This window comes from Tinamus guttatus, unplaced genomic scaffold (assembly GCF_059628265.1).
Source record: "Tinamus guttatus ecotype Peru unplaced genomic scaffold, ASM5962826v1 Tinamus_guttatus_pri_ptg000150l, whole genome shotgun sequence".
In the NCBI taxonomy this organism is placed as follows: Eukaryota; Metazoa; Chordata; class Aves; order Tinamiformes; family Tinamidae; genus Tinamus; species Tinamus guttatus.
In genome coordinates, this window is record NW_028288684.1 from 2,037,853 (window position 1) to 2,061,524 (window position 23,672).

Below are 23,672 nucleotides of genomic sequence, written 5' to 3' on the forward strand. Positions count from 1 at the left end.
GCAATTTATCTGTCATTCTAGAGTTTGAAATAGTCTATGAAAAAAAAATCAAACTGAATAATAAGGCAGATAATCTGTATGTCAATGTAAGTGTTAATTCTGCTCTGTATACTTAACCTTTCAGAAAGACAATGATGAAACTAGATATGTCTTTTCTTTAAAGAGACATTTTAGAACAATCCCTTAAGCAGATGGGATTCTAAATATATGCTTTCTAGTAACTTCCAAGTATTTTTGTTATTATTTAAATAAAGATGGATCAGGAAAATTTTGAAGCACAGTTTAAAGTTAATTTCCCTCAGTGTCAAGAGGGGCACCTATTAGGTTAACTTAAATAGGTGGCCTTTTCTGATGTTCCTCACCAAGAAACAAAATGGTTACTTAAATTTATAAGCACATGTTGACTATATAAGGCAACATCTGATTCTTTTCATGGACAATAAGGCACTCTTCTTGGGCTTATTGTTTGCTACTAAGAATACCAGTGTGTTAGGAGTATTCCATCCATCATGGTGACCATCTTAAAATAAGCCATCACAAGGAAGATGATAATTTGAAAGGAGAATATGGCACAGCTTCATTATACATAACTATATCACCAGTGCACAGCTCATTTCTGTCTGCTTCCTCAGTTGTCCATGAGCAGATAAACTATATGTTCCTGTGCTTTAAGCTTGCTCAGAATCACAGCATAGCTGAGTTTGGAAAGGACTTCTGGAGATGTCTGGTCCACATCTCCTGCTCAAGGAAGGTCACTTGGAGCAGGTTGCTTAGTGTTTGTCCAGATGGCATTTGAATATCTCCGACAATGGAGACTCCACAATTTCTCCAAGCAACCTGTTCCAGCATTGAACCACCCTCACATAAGTGTTCAGGCAGTTCTTTGTGATCTGTTTCCTGTGTTTTGGTTTGTGTCCACTGCCTCTCATGTAGCCCTTGCCACCCCTTAGAAAAGTCTGCTTCCATCTTTATTCCCTCCCCTGCTGAGTCTTTATTCATACTGATAAGATTGAGCCAAGGCTGTCCTCAACATGCATATCCCCAATTATCCCCTTGTTTGTAAAAGAGCTTTTGAAAAATGCATGCAGTCTGTCTCTCTATATCCTTCATGGCATTCCTTCATGAATGTCTTCCTCTTCTTTTAATTCTCCAGGAGGTACAGACAGTTTTGACCATATTCACACAAAATCAGCATTTAAATATACTTGAGAACATTAGATTATTGGACTGAGTAAACAGAGTTGTGCTGAGAAAGACTTTTGCTTCAACTAGTCACTAAAGAACTTAGTGCTTTATCCAGTAATGAAAGGCAGCTTCCTGCAAAAGATCCATGACTGGATGGTTTTCTACACATTCCTCTACTCCTGAACCCAATAATTTTATCGTGTTCCCAGAACCTCAGACAGATGTGACTGATGTGACTGTTTTATGTAAGCCTGACTTTTGAAAGGCAAGTAGCTGCTAAATTGAAAGCAAACTGTTATGTGAGTACTCTGTTTTCTGTAAAGAATTCCAGACACTTCAATGAACTTGGACCAAACTTGTGATTCTATTCTAGCTACCATAGGAGCCAACTGGAAAAAAAAAAAAAAAAGAGGCTTAACTCAGGCCTGGATTCAATGAGTAAAAAGAGTAAAATACCGTAAATATTCTGTATTTGGCTTTGTTTTATGTTCCAGTTAATTGTCCAACTTTTATTTCTATAGAAAATCCATACATGCACGTGTGAACACACACACACACACATGCAAATATATATATATACATTTTATACACAAAAAAACTCTATATCTTTCTTGATCTTGCACTCATCTAAATATTCCTTAGCTTCTGATAATTAATAATCCTGCAAATGCATAAGTTATAGCAGAGAGTATTGATTTATTTAGGGTCTATGTCTTCACAGATCAGAAACCTGATTTTTTAAATTTTTTTGTCACTAGGAACTGACAAAAAATAAAAAGTCACTCTTCAGAGAGAAGTAAACGCTACTTGTGCATGTTGTCAACAAATGTAGATAGATTAATATTTCATTATGGTTATAGATATTTAATATAGTCCCTCTTTGGTATGTCACTGCTTATTGGACATTATTGGACTGTTTTTCACAACCTGCTGCCTTGTAAAAGGGTTACTTCTTTCCTCGAACCACAGATGAGTCTGTCCCTATGGGATGATTTCTACTGCTATATGTTGCCCACAAGAGCTGAGAAACAAAAAAGAAGAAAATTATTAGTGACTACTACTATATTAATGGTTTTGAATTCTCTGTGAGAAAGTGGACTATAGAAACAACTTTGGAAATGAATCATTCAGTTTACTGTAGTGTGTCTTGGCATCTTTTAGTAATGGCTTATCATAATCCTGAAGTGTGGTATTCTGATCAATTATTGAGAAACAGCTTGAAATCTTCCATAAGCATCTGCCGTACCCTGCAGCAGCAAGTTTACCAAAGAGGTGCAAAGTGTGATGTGGAGAACAGCACTAAATATGCTATTCACAGCAGGTTTTTGAGAAGAAGCAGAGAGAGGTTTTCCCTGGGATAGCTGCAAGGCACACAGACCTGTCAAAATCCACAAACGGAGCTGAAGTTCCTTTGCAAGAGGAGCTCTGATTTCAGCCAGAGTAATGCACTCAATCTGTTTAATTCCTGTGCACACTATAATTAGATATTAATCCCAGACTGTAGAAAACAAATTATATGTTGACAGCTATTTGAAAGCAAATAAGCTGTCTGTATCTCATAATTCTTAATACGGCCACTGAGCTCCAAGCAAGAAGCATTTTACTCTTTCATGTGTATTGTCCTAATTATAGCTTGTGTTTTAACTGAGATTTTCTTTTTGTGTTCCCTTGCCCAAGACCTTAAACTAAACCCCACTCTTGCTCTAAAGTGGGAGTCAGTTTACATTAGAAGAGCGCCCAGAATTGAAAGTTCAGGAAATAATAGTGCTAGGTGCTGTGCAAATAGAAATCTTACTGATACCTTTGGAGGTATAAAATGGAGGAAGGAGAGCTGAAAAGCCTCACACAGTGAGTTTGTGAGTCACAGTGAGTGATAAGGCCTGAGCCTCTTCTACTCTGCGGTAGCCAGGTCTTCAGAAAATGACAGGTTTCTCCACACATGTCCTACTTTCTGTTCTTCATCCTCTCCATGTGGCTATGAAAAGAATCCCTTGAGACCCATCTAGCTTACTGATATCAATGAAGAGTTGTAGCCTTACATCATATATATAACAGACTTGACTTTATGTTCTTTGAATCATTCATTAAGTTAGCTAACCCACTTTTCATTTTCTTCCTCTGCAATGGGCAAGGTAAGGACTCACAGTTGGCTTGTATCACAGAACATGCTTTATTATCCGAATATGGCTGCTTGTATTGTTCTTAAGTCCGGTTCCTCAGTCTTAGATTGTCACGCTTGTACCCTCTGTCAGCATCTACTATAGTGACTTATCAGGCAGCTTTCTGGACCAGTCTGCCTCTGAAGGAGGAACTGGAAGAAGCTTAGCTAATGGTGTCAGGTCACTGAGGCATACATTTTCAGGAGCTGATTTTGTTTGACCTGTGGCTTATAGTGTGCTTAGCTTGTAGCTATCAAGTAATCAGAGAAAGACAACAAATTAGTACAGACAGAACTCCTGAAAAAATAATAGAATATACAATGAAAAAGATAAGCTGAAAATATGTTTTAAGTAATATTGATAATGCAGTTAAATTGAAAGTCATTGATACCAAAAGTCGCAACACTGCATTGAAATCACCTATGTATATATAAACAGCAGATGCTTGTTCCTTGTTTTCCCAAAGCTTTTATTCCAGAAAATGAGGCCAGTTTTGTCTCCATATCAGCCAGTATTAGCCAGATGAGGTCTAATTAAATGTTTTTTAAGCTTTGCACTTCTTCTCCCCTAACTCTACTCCAGTATTGTTATGAGAAGCAAGGTTTACTCCCAATTTCAGTAACAGTATCTTTATGCAATATGTTGAGCTTTTGGGTGAAACAGTTTTGTTCCCTGATATAAATACTCTTGCTTCCTAGGTGGACATTTCTGATTGGGCGTTTTTAAATAAACAAATGATTTTTACACAAAGAAACCCTCGGCAGTTCAGTTTGTATGTGGTCTTCTTTGGAAGCCACAGCAAAACGCATGTGAATGCAGCACACAGTGCAATGCACTTCACTGGCCTTCGTAATTAGAAAGCATTACTGTCTGAGCCTAGCTCAGACAGATGATTTCAACAGTCAACAAGTAAATGTACTTAGCAGCGAAGTGTGTTGTTCTTTTTTCATTGCTGCTAAGACAGCAGGACCATTCAGAACTGCCTCGCGGCACAGTTTTGAAATGTACTGAGCCTACTTGGAGCCATTTCAGTCAATTTGAGCGTTTATTTCTTTTCATAGCAATACCGTGGCTGCACTGCAGAGTGAAGGTGCTGACAGTCTTTAAATGCATTGCTCAAGAAATACAGCAATTCGCAACCCAGCTGCTGGGGCAGGTGGTTTTAGGTTGTCCAGGGTTTTATGCAGTACAAGCAATGCTCCTTTGTCCTGACCTTGCAATGATGCTTTAATCACCTGTAACATTGTGGGCTGGAGAGTGACCTTAGGAACAGCATTAAGTTAGTTAGAGATCCCTTTCTCCCTTACATCATAGGCTCAAACAGAGGCCAGCTGCCTGGCACTCCATGACTGTAGACCACTTTGCTCAACTTAGCAAAAGACTGATATACTCTAAACCACTACCAGATGTTTTCCAAATTATTGCCATTTCTTTCCAGGCCACTTACCTCCAATTTTGCATCTGTTTACTCCTCACCGACCTCTTACTAAGTCAGAGCAAATTGTTAACACATTTAAAAGCTGTAGGACTAGAGAGGAATCTTTGCACCTAGACAGATTCTAACAGTGGAGAACAACTCTATATTCATATCCATGACATTGCCATGTAAATCCATTGAATAAAACCAACAAAACTGGAACTTGATACACAGATTAATTTCCCAGAAGCCCATTGGGAGCCAACTGACACCCTTATGTTTCCAGTGATCTCTGAGACCATGGGAAAAAAAAAATCTTACTATTAAAAAAAAAGAGAGAGAAGGAAGCATTTGGTATAGACATATTCAGAAATTCCTTCTATTTACTAAGTGGAGGCTTTTTCCATGACTCACAGCAGAGGCAGTATGGATTGGCTGGATTTAGAATAGTCCCATGCATGTTAACTTGCAAAATTCTTGTGAGTATTAGACAGTATTCAGGGGTCTAATTAATGTTTCGCAAAATCAAAATGACATATCCATATGGATAAATGACTGATATATAATATATGACCGTGGCATATCCATAGTCATATATATCTTTTAAAAAAATGAAGAAAAAGATATGTGTTGTTTTGTTTACTTCATATCTTTAGACTTCTTTGCATATAAGAAGTGCCTAAAATCAAATTCAGCTGACAATTATCTTGAAGATTTTTTAATGCCTATGAGGCATGCGTTGTGGAAACTATTTGCTGTCTCTGGAGTAAGGGAGTCTCTAATAAGCAATTTTTTTTGTGGGAAAACAATGTCACTGCAAATATCTGAAGGATATCATAATGACTTTCGCAGACTGCCAGTGTTCCATTGAATTGCCTTTTTTTTTTTTTCCTTTTTTTAATTGTTTTACTGCTGTATCAAAAATTAATGCAGGGAAAACAGAAGATTGCTGCAAACATGTTAAACATAAGAGTGAAGTTCAAGGATACAACTGTTCATCTTGCCAGTATTGAAGAGAGGAATCTGGTAGAAACCTGTCTTTTTTGCACGGAATAAGAGACCTGGCGTTAGGATGACAGGCACTGTTGTACTATTATTTCTTAACTTGGAGGAGGATGCTTTTCTAGAACTTGACAGAACTGGAGGATTTTAAGGAGGCTTTGGATTATGGGCACAGCATGGGCTCCCTCTGGTGAACCATGTCTAATGAAAAAAAAAAGTCAAGGATTTCCCAACTGTCATTTGATCTCAGTTCAGGAGTAACCCCCAAAAATCTCCATGACACTGGGATTCTATAGCTTTGTTTGATTTGTGGATCAGCTGCCTGTGGAGAAAAAGTATCCCAAAATAGCTGAACATGATGAAGGGATGTGCTGGGATGGAAGTGCAACCTGAAGGAGGCAAAAAGAGAATTGGTTTATTGCATTGCTTTCCATCATGTTACTGTTGGTGACAAAATACCTTCTTATTCTTAGCATCCCACTGTTCAGCACAGTGCCAATAATTTTTGTTCTCGGTGTGAAAGCCTTAAGCTTAAAGGGAAGCAATCATATCTCTTATAGGAGTTTATCTTCTATGCTCAACTATGCTAATACAAAGGTGCTTACTAAATGACAACACTGAGTCATCTGGAACAGTGACTCATGGCCCTTGGCATGTGCCCTCTAAGAAGTGGAATAAACTAGCCTGGACAAAGCACCATCTGGACCTAGTTACTCTGTCTTAAGAGCCATTCATTCCACATAGACATAGACCCCAGGTCCTTCTACCTGTCTCCTACTAGCCCCTGAGCTCGTTGAACTTGATGAACTTGTTTTTGTTTTGTTCTTTTTTCTTCTCTTTTTTTTTTTTTTTTTTTAAATCTGCACTTCTACCCTGGTATTCCAAGAAAATCAGAGCACGCACAGTGGAAAGTGATTCTGTGAGTAAAGGTTGATACACCCCAAAGCACTGCCAAGGTCTACATACTGCTACAAGCAGTAGGCAGGGAAGTGTTCACAAATGTGAGGTCTTGTGTGACTGCAGCTAGAGACACAGTGTGGTTTTGGGCTACTTTTATTCCTGAAGGATCCAGGCATGCTCATGAGGTGCTGGCTTCTACATGGTAAGGCCAATGCCAGCCTTTTGCACACTTGTGGAACTTCAAAGAAAGCTTCATCCCATCATGTGGCACCAGAGTTACTGAGATATCCAGGCCTGCTCCATTCCAAGGCAGAGGATTCTGCTGGCTTGGTCTGGATGAGTGTTGCAGAGTGATGGTCAATGCACTGCTCTCAGTGCTGCATGGTATTGAGGAACTGCAGGAAAGCCATCCCACAAGCCAGGTGAAGTCAGCCTGATGAATACACTGCAGTGGATGTCTGTTACAAAACCAGAAGCTAGTAATGAATTTTGAGCATCTTCGCTGGTGCTTATGTCAGCATATACATCCTTTTTATTTTTCATTGGCTAGTCTCAGGGGTGATGAATAGGCAAAATGAGACAGAAGTTCATGTAGTCCTGCTAAGAAGTGCCTGTGCAAGCCAGAGGCAGAACCATATCTATGAGCCAAGGCTCCATCTCAAATCATTGCTCTTCCCACTAAACATTAGTGCCTTCTGGTGGGAATTTCTTTGCTTGCATGCTCCAGGATTCATGGAGGTGCTCTAGTCAATGACTTCCAAAGTTTTCTTTCTAGAATAATTGTTCCTTTGAGTTGGGAAATTTCCCTTCAGGTGACATGTGACTTGACAGCAATTCAGTGCCTGGTTGCTATGACAGCTGCTCCCAGTTCTGTGGATCCTCATCCTGCCAATCCTCTACAAACACAACTCTTGCATATCTTGTATTCCCTGGCAAATCAAAATAGAGTTCTGTTTTTAGTCTTTTAATCTTCTTATGTCTGTGCCTCCTTTTGTTTGGAATCAATGATTTTAAAGCATCACAGGCATTTGTGCTGCCAATATTTTAACATAAGATTTTCAGAAAAAGAATCCCCACCTCAGTCTGAGACAGATTTTGAGTGCTGTACAGCTTGGGCTGCTGGGAAGAGAGTGTGGGTAACGTATTTCAGTGTTTTGCCTTTGAAATAAAACTACTTTCACATAAAAATCAGGAAGTCAACATCACTTGGCCAAAATATGTGGCTTAAGGACTCTTGATTGAAAGTAGTTTCAATAAACCTTCCTCATTAAATAGACTACTGAAGGATTAATACAATTATATGAACTGAAGTTCTGAATGGGCTAACAGATTGTGTGTTGTGTGCGATTGTGCGTGTGTGGGGAGGTGAGCAAGAAGGAGATGTAGAAAAAGGAGTCACCTTAGCAAATGCTATAGCCCACAGGGGCATATTTTTTACTGCCGCTGTTGCCATTTGGAATCGCACAAACATACACAATGTTCACAGTCGTTTTACCCCAAAGGTACAAATCTAGTCATCTCCGGTCCTCACTTCTCCACTCTGTTACATGAAATTAACTCAGACTTCCCCCCATTTTGTCTACATTGATTTGCATGTTAATAGCTAACTTTCTGCTGAGTCTTCTCAGCTTGCTCATTCTGGGAAACCTCCACTAAAATTTTGACAGTTTTCTTGCCCTAATCTCTCAGCATGGGCAGGAAAATTGAGGAAGGGTGCATATAAAGGAGGCAGGAGTCCTTCCTAGGGATTTTAGAGCCTGCGTCTTTCCATTTCCATGTCACTGAGTAAAGGCATAATGGGTGAAGATGAGTGTCTCCTTGGATGCCCGTTAGGGTGTAATAGACACTGCTCTACTCATTTTCCTCCTTAGCTATATGGTTTTGGATATCTGGCACAAGTACCGTCCCTTCTTTTTCTTTTCTTTTTCCTTTTTGTTTCTCTTCTAAAGTTTCTTGGCTTCATCAGTTCTGTGGTTCTTCTTGCCCTCTTCTCAACAGAAGTTTTGCTTTTTAAGAGTAGTATCAGGAGTCTTGCTTTTTAAGCATTAATATCAGCTTGTCTTCACTGAGGAAACAACTTGGAAGAATGACCAATAGCTGAAATAGCCATTCACTCACTTCTGCCCCTTCCAGAAGCACTGTATACAGGAACTCTTCTAAATCAAGAGCTTTGACCTGCAAGCAACCAGAGTCAGTTCTGGAAGGAGGATTCTGCCTAACTCCTGCAAACTTAGGTAGAAGGTCTAATTCTTGCAAAAAGCCAAAGTCTTCCAGTCCTTTTTGGGATTTGAACTCCTCATTGTATTGCAGCAAGCACAGCTCACAGGGAGAAGACTTTCAGTGCCAAGGAAGAGGAGATGCTTGCCAAGGCTGCCAGCAAGTTCTGTGAACAAGCAGCTACTGATCCACTAAGGCTGGTCCCCTGTGTTTCTGCACACTGCTGCATCTGCTCGAAACATGACTTTGGAGTATATATGTGTGAGGGAAGATGCTGCTGTTTTGGTACAGTTTCAACTGAGTTTTCTCAACTTCCTGGAGCATGAGCTGCTGATTCACTGCCAAAGACCACAAGGTTTAATTTCCCACCTTTGAATTTCTTTCCCCCCTCAGCATCTTCCCATCTGCCGCATTTCATCTTGCCCAGGTAAGGTTATGTGTGCCAATATTCCCTAAAATACTGCAGTGTTTGTTTTGGTTCTTCCAGATTGTGCTGGCTCTGACTCATATACTCTGACTACTGACTCATGGTCCTGCTGGTCACCTCTCTCTGATTCCAAGATTTCCACCGTCTCCTGCTCTTTGTAGTTTTGCACAAACACTTTTGTCTAAGAATAATTATCATCTGTTAATATGGCTACTGTAGGGATTATGTTTTATATTTAGTAACATCGTTCATCAGTACGTGATTTTTTCAGTAAAGGACATCTGAAAAAAAAAAAAAAACAAGTCTTCAGCCGTTTCTGTGTTTCTTTTTCTATGCATAGACAGCAGAAAAATACTCTAATGAGACTTCATAAGTAAGTGAGAAAGCTGAACTTTTTAAAAAATTACTTTACAAGGACTTTTGAACTGAAAAATTACCAGAAAAAAAAATGATACTTTACTTGATAAAATTTTAAAAATTATTTTACCTAATGGACCCCAAAAAAGGGAACACAAAACAGAGCAGAATTACATTTATCATAAGATCCCTTTACAGGGCAATAAATAATGCCAAAGATTATTACATGTTTAAAGCAAAGGAAAATGCATTGTCCTTATTTCTTCCTGGGAGTTTCCACACCTGCAAAAGGCCCAGGTAGCTGAGATAAGACCTTAGTGGACCATTCGTGTCTGACCAGCTCAATATAGTGGCATTTTTACAAGGCCCATGTTGTGGTTAAAAAAGAATGACATCCCCATTGAGGTCAACAACAGCTCCAGCTCCCATCCAATGCTTCATCTGGTGGGTGTTGCCCAGCAGCTGGGATGGATGGACTAAGGGCTCTGTCCATCCATGTAGGATCCGTGGGACCCTCGAAGTATCCTTATCTGTTTCTGACCAGAGGATGAAAGCCCTTTGAATGAAACGAAAGGCCCAGATTAAAACCCTTTCCCTTGGAAGGCAGCCAGGCCCTATTCTGCTCACCCAATTCTTTTACCTTCAGGTTGGCCTTTTTGCATATGGTCCCAGTGTCCTTTGCCCCTGCACAGCACAGGACTGAGTGTCTTGTGCACTTGCCGCCCTCTTCTCCTGCCTCTAACTGATTTCCCTCCAGGTAGTGGCCTATCGACCGTACCTGGATGCAGATTGAGCACAGCAGGCACCAGAGCTTTTGGTAATTGCACCCCAAGGCTATGAAATTCTCTGACAGCAAATCACCCAGCCAGACACAGGCTACAACATTTCTCCCTGCTGAAGCATGTCAAGCAGCACAGTTGGCAATTGTGCCCTTTGGATCCAACAGCACTGTGTAAACCCAGGAGAGGGAAAGCTGTTTTATGAAGACGTCTGCTGCCTTTTCAGTTGCCAGAGAATACATGGATTAGGATTCTTCTTCTCTCTCCCTTCTGTTCACTTTCAGCCCTTTCTTGGGTCATAATTTTGCTCAGAATTAACTGCCCTTCAGGTGTGACTGGCAAATATTGCCCATGTCAGGTCTAGCCAGGTTTCAAACAGATTAAGGTTTGTTGATGAATATTACAGACTTTTTTTTTTCTTAATCTTCATGTGGGAGGAAGGGAGAGAGGAAGGTCCATGGAGATCTGAGTCCCAGTGACTAGCTCCCAAGTGAAGACAAGTCCCTGTGATCAATCCCCAGCTGATATGCTTAATTAACTTCATGTCCTTGATGTTTATCATGTTTCTTTGCCTCCAGGTCTGGTAAGGGTCAAAGTCAACATACCATCCTTATCAAGAATGAATGCTTTGCCTCTAGCTTGACCCAAATTGCCTGAATTGGATTTACAGGTATTTTCTTGACTATTTTTGTGCTGCTGATAGAGGTGAACAGTTCTAGGTCAGCAAAGCTGTATCATCAGAGTGGATCTCCTGGTATTTCCTTCCCTGTCAGAATCTTTATTGATATCTGTGAGGGGAAGGTACTGGAAAAGGACTGGTGAGGAACTGAGGAACTGGGAGATATAAACTGAGAACCTGGGAAGAGTATGGTGATGTATCCATTAGCAGAGTGTTTAGGTGTCTCCTCTAGGATTAGTGTCCAAGGGGCTAACAAATGAAGTGCCTTTAGCGGTCACTTGAATGAGGACTGTCAATCTACAGGGCTGTCTTATGACATAGGCTGTATTTCTGCCCATGAAGTGTCAGCATTGCAAAGGCCTCACAACAAAACCAGAAGGATGTGACGGTGACGCCTGTCAAACATTTCCAGTATGCCAGATGGACATTGGATTTTGCTCTAAATACTTTCTCTGCATTTCTCAGGATATAAGTCTGTGTCCTCAGCTTCAATGTGTGTTGTGCTCCACACACCTGCTGTGCTCCAGCAGGTTTGCTGGAGCTATGTCAAGAGCAAACTGTTCAAATACTCTTATGTCATTCTTGTCGCTTCTCCATTTTTCTGATTCTTGTTGCTGGTCACCCAAGGGAGCAGCAGGAGCTCCTTCTGTGATCATGCTTGGGTCCAAGCTCAATATTCTGTATCTGTCTCTGGAGTCAGATGAGACTGGTGTCTATGTGGCAGCACAAGGCCAAATCCTGCTGCGGATGGGATTCAGTTCCAGGATGGGCTCATCTCCAGCCCTGAGAAGTCAGTGACAGCCTTTTGGTTTGTCTCAGGCTTTTCAGTCAACCTTTCTATGCACAGAGGAGAAGATTAATCCAAGGGAAGCAGGTAACTGCAGAAAGTGCCACAAAGCCCACCACATAGACTTGAAAAAGAAAATGACACTGAGGATTAAAAAGGATTTAGATTCAGATGCAGGGCCTCTGTATGACCTAAGTTTATATAACATAAAGCTGGTGTTACTGTACGCTTCCATTTAAAATACAGGTATCACAGCCATGATGTTTTGGAACCAAGTTCTTTCCCTCATTGCTTTCCTTAGCATGGAGTCTGAGGGACTGCAATACCATCATGATCTTGACCTCTCCCATGAGCCAAAGAAATTTATTTTTTCTATAAACTCATATGCAGGAGAATGCAGTAGTGCATGAGCATCAGTGGTTTGGCAGCAAAATAACAGTAATGTGGTTTGTTTTGGTTTGACTTTCACAGAGAGAAATTTGGACTTCTGGAAGAAGCTCTGTATCTGAATGCCTTTGGTGAATAGTTAGTACTGAAGTGGCTGCCTCCGCTTCATCAGTGCCTTCCCTTCCACATAGTTGCCCCAGCAGTGTCTTGACCCCATACCGGGGCAAGGATGGGCACATTCTTGCCCTTCTCCTTCTATGTTCTTTAATTTCCGCACCAAATAAACTAACTTCTTCAAACAGAAGCCACAGCTGACTCTGCCAGAGTGCTGACCTAGGTTACTGAGACACCAGGCCTTGGGTGCATGTAGCAGCTCACACTGAAAGATAATCTTGACAAGTCTGTTGCAATAACCATACTGAGATTGCCAAGCTATGAACCTTCGCAGTGCTCGCTTAGAGCTGGGCCAGTGGGGTCCTCCCTGAGGTATACCTCAAAGGGGACTTCACAGCCAGTGCCGAAGAAGAGTGAAGCTCTTGATATGACCCTAATGTCACTGACAGCCTAAGCACGAATATGACATGTGTGTGCTCAGGCAGCCATGATTAATTCTTATTCTTATTATTTTTACTTTAATACAAGTGTAAGTACAAAGCCATTTTAATGACTGAATGGCCTGGGTAAAAGGGCTTGACAGATAAGCTGGCCCAAGAAGCCTTGGTGCAACCACATTGCTGTGGAGAAGGGGGTTTGCTCACATTTTATTCTAGGTCTTCTTCCCAGGAGTAACTGACAAACCCTTCACTATACAAAGGTTCTCTCTTCCTGCGAATTCTAATGTAACAGTATTGTAGCAGCAGTAATATATTATGTAGATTTTGTGAATCACTTATATAAATGACGGTGAAACATCAGTGCTGATATTGGCTGTAGCTTAAAATAGACACAAGGACAACGATGGCACAGCAGCAGTAATTAAAAAAAAATCAGCCCTACTAATAATGAAGCGATAAAAGAATATAAATCCATTAAAATTTATCTTCTCTACACATGCATGATAATAAAGGTATCCTTAGCTTAAAAATTAGTTATATAAAATATTGATTTTTTTGTGGCTTCAGAATCTTTTAAGGCACAGAAATATCACAGTTTTTCTTCAAAGACATCAGACATTCAGATTCTTCATTTTGTCTGTGATTCTCTATGTCAGCATATCATCCTGTAGAGGAAAACACCATTTTAATAATGTAGTGTATTAGACACTTTCCACATTGTGGTGACTGCATTGAGGACTGTCACCTTTCTTGACAAGGTGAATCTCCTGGAGAGTTGACTGATCTATGCTCAAAACAAAACACTGAATCTTGTGTGGATACACACAAGATAAGTTGTGTGTATAACTTATTTTGCTAGTGCTGCTTTAAAAAAAAAGGTTTGCAAATTATTTCACTTACAGAGTGTTCTGCCTTTCTTGCCTCCAAAACAGCAGCTATCTATCTTCTGATTTACCCCTGTGAAGCATTTTCCAAAATTCTACTGTTTCTCACTAGGCTGAAACTAGGCTTGTTTCTTGTCTGCTTTCTTTTCTGAAGAGGAAGGGAAATCCCCATTGGACAAGTGGCAGCATTCATGAGGGGACACAAGCCCAAGCAATTGATCTTCCATAAGCCTTAGAAAAGTGTGAGGCCTCTGCCACTCCTTCCAGCTGTTGCCAACTTTTTCATTTTCTCAGACCACATGTGGCAAAAGGCAATAAGCCTCTCTCCCACCTCCCCCCCTAAATAGAAATATGCCAGAATTATTTTCCAGTTCTGAGAAAAAAAAAAACAGAATAACCCCTAAGTGAAACTAAACAAAGAATAATTAGGAAAAAAAGTCTCTAAATCCAATGTTTGATGTAAAGAACTGGAGATATCATTGATTACATATGTGCATTTTTTTTCTTTGGTTCTTTTGTAAAATTAACTGGGTTTGTACCAGCTCAGCCAAGATAACTTATTGCTTTGAAATCATTCCTAAATGTTTTCAGAATCTTTTTCTCTAATTCTAAGAGCTAGCATTCTTGAATTGTCACTGAGCCAAGATGGAGTGGTTGATTAAGAATAGCTGACAAGTATTTGGATGGAAGAAGTCAGGCTAATAATAGTGCGTGCCTTCATTTTGAGGCAGAATTCTGAAGCATAGAAGTTCAATACTGATGACCATATAAACTCTTAACTTTAAACACAGGCCCATGATAGAGGTAGAGACAATCCTAATATCGATGAGAGGCTACCTCTGCCCTAACATGGCATATGGAGCAAGTGTAGCATGCTGGAAGTTGCTGATGGCATATGTGCAGATCCTTACTTTTTGTTGCTTAATGCGTGTGTATGTAGAGTTAAAGCACAGTAGCAACAATTGTTTTACATGTCAGATTTGATTAAGAAATAGTTTACTCTGTTAAACGACTGTTAAAAAACATGCACTAACCAGTCCTTAATGACTCAATCCTATAGAAGGATATAGTATTTCCTATGACTATATGTAGACTAAGAAAAGCTTTTATGGTGATAGGAAATATCAGCATTTGAGCCAGGCCTAGAAATTACAAGCATTTGGTTCATACAATCAGATTCAGAGATCTTGAAGTAATATTCTTGTCACTTATCTGCGTTTGAGTTGTAGATGTTCGAGTGAGCTAATTTTCTTTCTTGCCTTTGAAGAGAAATAGGCTTTCTAAGGACTTCATTCTAATTGAAGAGCTTACCTTAGGCTGAAAGGAAATGACCCCTGATCTATGGTCTGTGGTAGTGTATATTTCCCTCTGTCTTCCCTCTGACTGTCTGACAAAGGGAACCTAAATGACAGTGTTATAGCTGAACACTGCACCTGGTGACTGCTCTTTCACCTGTAAGCATGACCAAAACATGGCCGGGCCATATCGCCACAGTCAAAGACATGATTGCACATTCAGTTTCTTAGCAGGCTTTGTGGCATGATTTTGGTGTGTGTCAGCCAGCAGGCTCTTTGACTATGCCCAGTGGACAGACTCAAATGGTCTTAACAGAGGCTAAGTGAAACAAAGAACTTTACCGGTATGGATGTGGGCATACCAGGCCACTTAGCCTCAGATATGGTTCTATCAGATTTCATTTATGAGCCTCAACATAGTTCATGTATTTAGGTTTCTTAAAAATACAAATGAAATAATTCCCTCTGGCTGCATGGGACTCGTGCTGTATTTCTGTGTGTGGGAGCCTTTCAGATTGTGTCACTGGCTTGTCTAAGAAAAATGGTAAGCTAGTGGCCTTACCTAAACTGCCCAAATCCTCAGCAATGTGGAGTGCAGGTGCTGCCAGATGGCTTTCCACTCTGTGCTGAATATTTATGATACACAGATGGCGCATCATGGTGCATCAGACCACTAGTCTCTCTAGATCATCCCTAGACTTGGCTTCAAAGTGGCATTTGGTGACTTCTGGAGGTGGAATAAAATCCTTGAAACAAGCAAATGAGCATCATCTTCCTTCACAAGGATCTCATGAACTGATCAGTCATTAGCTTCAGTTGTGAAGGGTGATGATCAATATACTTTACAAATTCTTAAAAATTACTTGGATTTAAATTGGTTTGAATTTAAATCACTTATTTAAATGTTATTTATTTGTCAGGTCTGGCTATTCCTGCTCTCTAGGTATATTCTTTCAAGAATATTGGCCTGAGAAAAGTCTCAGGGCAGGTCTTTTCCATGAATTACAAAGAAGCATATTTGAATTTTGCACCTTTTATTTGCATTTTATTTGCAGAGGGACCCAGAGGGACCTGGACAGGCTGGACAACTGGGCGGTGAAAAACCTCATGAAATTCAACAAGGCCAAGTGCAAGGTCCTGCACCTGGGGAGGAATAACCCCAGACACCAGTACAGGCTGGGGACCGACCTTCTGGAGAGCAGCTCTGCAGAGAGGGACCTGGGTGTCATGGTGGATGACAAGTTGACCATGAGGCAGCAGTGTGCCCTCATGGCCAAGAAGGCCAATGGGATCCTGGGGTGCATTAAGAAGAGGGAGCAGCAGGTCGAGGGAGGTGATCCTGCCCCTCTACTCAGCCCTGGTGAGGCCAAATCTGGAGTATTGTGTCCAGTTCTGGGCTCCACAGGACAAGAGGGATGTGGAGCTGCTGGAGAGAGTCCAGCGCAGGGCTACAAGGATGATCAGGGACCTGGAACATCTGCCCTATGAGGAGAGGCTGAGGGAGCTGGGCCTGTTCAGCCTGGAGAAGAGAAGGCTGAGAAGGGATCTGATCAGTGTCTATAAGTACCTCAAGTGAGGCAGTGAGGAGGATGGTGCTGGCCTCCTTTCACTGATGGCCACTGACAGAGGTAATGGCCTCAAACTGAAGCACCAAAAGTTCTACATGAACTTAAGGAAATTTTTTTTAACAGTGAGGGTGACAGAGCACTGGACCAGGCTGCCCAGAGAGGTTGTGGAGTCTCCTTCTCTGGAGATCTTCCAAACCCGCTTGGACGCAGTCCTGTGCCACGTGCTCTAGGTGACCCTGCATGTGCAGGGGGGTTGGACTAGATGACCTCTAGAGGTCCCTTCCAACCTGAAGCATTCTATGATTCTATGATTGACTTTGCCTTGTAAGGCAGTAGAAATAAAAGCCATGAAATAGTGTCATTCAATGCACTCTATCTTTTTATCTAGTTCTGGGGCATAATTTGGGGGTTAGCTGGGATCTGCATTCTTTTCTAGTACTTGTGAGGGATTGTGGCCTAAATCTGTAAGTGTGTGATCTTCCATTCTATGTATGTGATTCGTTCAATCAAATTTTCATATATGGATCATTGACTTTTATATCAGTAATTGCTTGCTTGAATCACCAAGCCCAATTATAAAATATATGCAATATATACTACTTTACAGTCCTCTGGAAAAGTGGCTGCTTTTTGAAACAAATCCAGCCAACCATTCAGCTACTTCATTTGTGAGCATGGTTGAAAGGAACTGGAGGGATCAACTATCTGGGCTTGGCGATGTATGTAAATATCAAGTTTCTTCTAGCACCTGTTCTTATGTCACCTCTTTCTATAGGAGTACCTCATCATGGCTATCAGAAGAGAGAGATACGAAATGCTCAGTTAAAACTGAGGCAGAAAGCCATTTTGATTCTCATCAATCTCATCCTTTAATTAATTACTCCTTCCTATCCACTGGAGTAATTGATTCTACATTTCTGTTTGTTTTTGCTTATGTTTTATCTCTAATTGATATGCACTCTTTGCACTTACAAGATATTTTCTCTTTCAACTTCACTTTGCCTCTCACAATTTAACCTACTGTTATTTAAGCTCCTGTTTGTTGGCCTAAACAGAACTTCAGCTCCGCATTAGAGGAAACTTTGTTGAGTTTATGCAGCAGCTTAAGCCTTTATGTGAAAAGCATTTTGCATCCTTCAGTATGAAAGGTGCTCTGTAAAGTGAAGAATGATGTGCAAGAACTTGTGTCCAAAGTTTGATGTTACAATGACAAGCTCCTTTAAAAATCTTAAAATTTTTCCTCTGCTTGCTTTTGTGCCTGCATCAATCATACTTTCTTAACGACAATAGGAGTCACTAAGGAACACAAATCTGGTATTCCTTTTTACAAGCTATATATATTTTTAACGATTCCCATGATACAGCAAGAGATTTCCCATTCATTACTTTGCAGCACATGTTTTGCACTGCCATGATGTAGCTAATTAGCTGCTGACGTATTCAGATTTCACATCTGCAGCTTTATTACTAGATTGAAAGCCACATGAATCTTCATTTCTGTTTTTATTTTTTTTATGAGACCTTAGGACCTTCCCATTATATATGTATGTATGTATGTATGTATGTATTTATTTATTTTTAGTTTATTTTCCACAGCTCAGATGTATACTACCTTTCATAGCATCTATTACTCATCACTATGTTTCTCTGTCACAGCTTCATCAATGGCTATAGAGAGAGTAAATAGAAAATGTAACTGGAGAAGTAGAGCACAAAGTAGTGTTTGTTAATTTGGTCTTTTTAAAAGATCCCTCTGTCAGTGATCCTGACAAATATGGGCATTTTGTGCCTTTTCTTTTTTTTTTTCTGACCACCTCCCACTCAATGCTATGAAATACTTTAACCCGAACATTAGCTATGACTATTTGCAATTGTTTTGAAGCTCACATACACAATAAGCTGCTTGGCAAGACTAGACAATAAGCTTATTTTTAATAAGTGATTCATACCTGTGTATTTTGATAGAATTATGTTTCCTTCTGTCTTAATCTGCGCCAGAAAACCATGTGAAAACTGCATCATGATCCATCCTTCGTAGGTTCTGCCCTCTGAGGTTATTCCAAATATAAGACTCACTGAGCTTGTGCTAGCTCAAGATAGAAAGAAAATGTGTGTCATCCTGAAGTTGTTGGCAAGGTTCCTGTTGATGTCAAGAGGGCCAGGATTTTACCCAAAGAGATTTGGCATTGGCTTCATTGGAGAAGTGTCAACATTGGACTGCTCTGATAAGATTCTTAGTAACCAGTGCCAAAGCATCCACCCACTCTATGTCCAAACAAGACAAAAATCCAGATGGTGTCACATCGTATTTCCATCCAGATCTATTTCAAAAGGATTTAAAAGCCAAATTTGTTCAATATGTGTAAAATGTTTAACTCTAAATTTTCTGTAGCATCCTAATAGGCAGTTCCTAGGATAGATGCCATGGTTAACTGGACTGGCGTAACAGTTACCCTTAGCTGAGGCAAGTGAATGAGGGACTCAGTAAGATCCCTCCCTCCCTCCTGGCCTGGGTAGAAGACATCATGAGTAAGCAGAACAAGAGAGTCTAGTATCTGCATTTGAGAAGGAAAATACTCCTTTCTTCCACTGCCCCTCGCTATTGAGGAGTGGATCCTGTAAGTGCATGGTTTTTCAAATCAGAGGGTACAAACTGAAACATAGGAAGTTTTATCTCCATATGAGGAAGAACTTATTTACTGTGAGGGTGACAGAGCCCTGGAACAGGCTGCCCAGAGAGGCTGTGGAGTTTCTTTCTCTGGGGATCTTCAAAATCCATATGGATGCCACCCTGTGCCACGTGCTCTAGGTGTCCCTGCTGGAGCTTGTTGGACTAAGATGAGCTCTAGGGGTCCCTTCCAACCTCGACCATCCTGTGATTCTGTGAAAGTCTGCTTCTAGGGAAACCAGGGCCTGCCTAAACCTGTTCCCAGACAGAAACAGAAACAACAGCTAGGTAGCTCGCTGGGTGGTAAGAATTAGGTTCATGTCCTTCAGCTCCTTCAAGCAAGGCCTAAAAGCAAACCCACGGGAATTTAATCAGAAGGTCATGACTTCTGAGCTTGTCCTCGGTGATAGAGATATAGGCTTGGCTTTATACCTTGTAGTCTCTGGAAGGAAATGCATATTCTTGTGAGTAGAAAGATAATTCTGGAGACCTCTCAGACCAGTGTTCATTCTGATTTGTTGTTTAATGAAACCTAAACACAATTACAATTAAATTACAATTAAATTACAATTGAATTAAATTGAATTGAATTGAACATGGGGTTTTAAAACATAAAAGCGAATAGGCTTTGTTTGAAATCTGTAGCCCCTGATGAAAACCTGCGTGTATTTTTTTCAGTCTCATTATATTTTATTGTAACACAGAAGAAAGTAAAGAGGTCTTCCTGGAATTTTGTTTTAGCTCATATAAATTACCTTAAGGAACTTCATGGACCAGATTCTGTTTTACCTTAATCTGGAGCAAATCCAAAGCAACCTCATTTCTTCTAACTGAGCACTTTCAAAGGAGATCAGAGCTCAGCCTCCCAACATCAGTGTATAAACTGCAGTCAAAGCAAATTCAGACTCTTCAGTGTTATTGGAATTTTTCCATATCTTTTATTGTCTGTGTGCAAAATAGATCCCTGGGTTTCCAACTATTAATCATTTCTATTTTGTAAGAATACTCTGTATGTAATTAAATATTTTAATCACTTTTTTGGAAGTAAACCATAATATTTACTGTAAGACATGGTGTGTGCTAAGGATGCTCATGTGTATATGTTAAATCTATTAAAGCTGTGTTGCTTTTAATACTCTTAGAAAAGTCTGCACCATCTTCCTATAGTACTCATGGCCAGAGGGATGGAAAGTCCTCTATTGGCTAAAGCAAAACATCTTTCAGCCTTGGATACTGGCCAAAGGCTACATACCCGGGTGATTAATTTGTTAGCTGCATATTTAGAAGCAGAAAATTCCCCTTCTGCTGAGCTTGTACTCTTGCTGACATTACTGTTTTCCATCTCTATGAGTGTTGATTATGGTTTTCCATTTTTCTGTAAGAAAACAAAACATTGCTCAGACATATCACCACATATGTAATGCTGCCAAATTATCTTAAGTAGAAGGATAGGTCTGTCGTTCTATTATACTTTGGGAACACAGCAGTCCTGTTACACATTAGAGAGGCATTTCACTTCGAAGTAAGATTTTTTAGAAACAAAAACTTTCCTTGTTCCATTTATCATGCTTTTGCTCATGAGCAAAGCTTCCCTTAAAATTCCCACACCGTTAATGTCTCTAAAGAAGTGAGAGAACCAAAATCACTACTGCAAACATCTGCCTTGACTGCCTGGAGGACTGTACTTACCCTTTTTTATCAGTAATATGCACCCAGGTCTCAGATGGGCATATAGTATATTTTTACCAGCAGTCTGGGTTGCTACCAGAACCATATAAGTTTGTGTTTCATATTTGCCTTGCAGGTACTTATCTTTTATTCCAGGGACTTAGAATTTTACCACTTTGCCAAAAAAAAAAAAAATCGTTTTATTTCATGATGCTCATGAGCTGCCACAGTTCTTCTTTAACCAGGAGAATGCTTGGTATTTTTGGTACACTTTTGATATTTTTAACACTTAACATTTAAAGCTTTGAAGAGACATTTTTTCAATGGTCTTCCTATATTTTGGAAACAAATGATCAGAAGTGTCTTCTGTTCATTTTCTTTTTTTCTGATGTTTTGGAGTAGAGGTAATATTGCTTACTGTCACTGCTTACCTTACACACCTCAGCTAGTTGTCTAGATGCTCTGTATAATCTCTGCAGAGAAATGGGTCATGAATCAGAGTCATGAGTCATCTGCCCTCCTGGCCGAGGCAGCTCTGCTCCTTTTCTTTGACTATGAAGGGAACCTAAGGAGCTAGCAGTGACACTCTGGAATCTGGTGAGGTGAATCTCACATTTGGCCTTCTCTTCGCTTTTACCCTTGTAGTACTTTACCAGCTGCCATCACTACTAGAGACCAATCCAAACAACAGTGGCCTGTTCTTGGTTATGACTGAAAAAAGAGAGTTAACAGGACCAGGACAGGAATGCTGGCATATGAAATCTATGCTGTTAATGAATAACACACTCACCAGCCAAGTTTGGCCCTACCCATTAGGACTCTCCCAAGCAATTTTGAGGCACATTTCAGGAAACAGCATGGCCCAAGGACTGTTCCCAACAGCTGGAGCTGATGAGACCTTTTGGGTTTGGAAAGGGAAGAGATTTTTGCCCTATGGACAGTAACTGTGTCATCCTGCTTGTTGTCATGGCCAGAGATTAATTATGGCACTATTTGATTTACTAGTAATACATATCTCATCCTGTAAGTATAAATGTATTTGTTCAGTTCAACCATTAGACAAGAGCTCTAACAATATTTTATCCATTACGTCTTATCAGGCTGAATACTTCTTTTCCTCACTTTTTTTTTCCTTATGTGAAATATTTTGGATTAAGTAGATATTTGCTGACATCTCTGTAGGAGGTGGTAAATTGATAACATTAAATATCATGACAATTATTTTTGCTTATGGAACACAATCGAATACCTGTTGCAGCACAGCAGCACCATTTTTTTCTGTAGGAGTATTGTCACTTTTGATAACCAGCCTAGTTATTTATTTTTCAATATGACATCTGTCTCCTTTTATACATTGAGTTTATATAACATATGCACAAGCATGATTTATCTATATTCTATGTTTTGAGGGAAAACGAGTGTCTATTTTTTAACTTGTTCTTTATTTATACCTTTAAATTTTTTCCTCTTTCGTAAAGGGAGAATTCTTTAGAATCTCTCCTTTTTACTGATATGCCATTTATCCTTCCTTTTTTTTTCCCATGTCTTCTGATATATCTGGATTTAAGAATAGGAAAGCAGATTGAAAGACTATAAGCAGATGTGCTCTCTGTTAGCATTTTAAAAATCTAGATCTAGACCATTGTGTAATTTTTTCCAAAACTCTTGGAAGCTCCTTCCAGGGCCTTGAAGAGGAATTGACATCCTAAAACCTTGGATAAAATGACAGAGGATCAGAAAAACACTCAGCAAAAGCCAAACCCCTGTCAAAGTAACAGCCTGTGCTAGATCTGGGTCACGTTAACAATGTTTGACAAGCTAGACATACTATGAATAGTCAAGTTCCAATATATTTTAGTCCATCAAAACAGTCACTGTTTTGGCACATGATCCAGTGTCAGGACTTTGCACGTTGTCCATCAGCTGTCATACGGATAGTCCTGAGCTCTTAGTGATGTGTCTCTGCACAAACCCGGTGCAGCACAGTGCAGTGTAATTGCAAGCCCTCTTTTCTTGGTACACATCTTGACCTGTAGGAGAGCCAGTTTTCTTCTGCTTTCCTATCTCTGTTTATTACTGCAATTTGATTAAATGCAGTAAAGCACTGTCTGGATATACAATTAAATAGGTCAACTTGTCTGAAAAATCTGTTGAGTTCTCTAGTGATAGGAAACTATAATCAGTATTCATGAGTCTTGCAGTATCACTCAAAGGCCTTATTTAGATCAGACAGATCTACTAGCTTTTCTACAAAGATGTATGTAACGCTTCTCCCAAAGACTTTGCAGCTAGAATTTAAAATAGGCACAAGATATTAATGTTGCAAAGAAATGGAAGATATAGGGCAATGGAGAGGCAAAGTACTAGTGCGGTGCTTGAGAGACCACTTAGTAGAATATTTTGAATGTTTTGTCTTTGCCTTTTTGTCATCTAAGGTATAAAGCCACATTGTGCTGATACAATCTGCCTTTTTTAATGGGCAATTCACAGAAAACAAGCGTGATTGTTTGTAATTTCTTGATCCAGGTGGGTACCAGTCTTTCGTGGTATCAGTTTATGACTCTGCAGCCTTTACACGTGGCAGCTGATGTGGGCTGCTGCCCTTCCCAGGCAGGGCAGGGTGCCAAAACTGTTTTGCTTTTCAGGAGGGACAGAGGTTGGGGGTAGAAACACTAATGACTTATTCCTGCATGCCTGGCCTGTTGGAACAGGAGACTGTGGAGGCCTGTGGGAGGATGT

At 40.1% G+C, this 23,672-nt stretch overlaps 1 protein-coding gene across 1 annotated transcript in view; it reads left to right on the plus strand.

The window, feature by feature from the left end:
• The first annotated feature begins 5,639 nt into the window (after positions 1-5,639).
• PROSER1 (proline and serine rich 1) overlaps positions 5,640-23,672 on the plus strand; it is a 113,878-nt gene continuing 95,845 nt past the window's right edge. The window contains exon 1 of the mRNA XM_088522221.1: positions 5,640-5,664. The gene's annotated coding sequence lies outside the window, so the exon portion shown is untranslated. The remainder of the gene's footprint in view (positions 5,665-23,672) is intronic.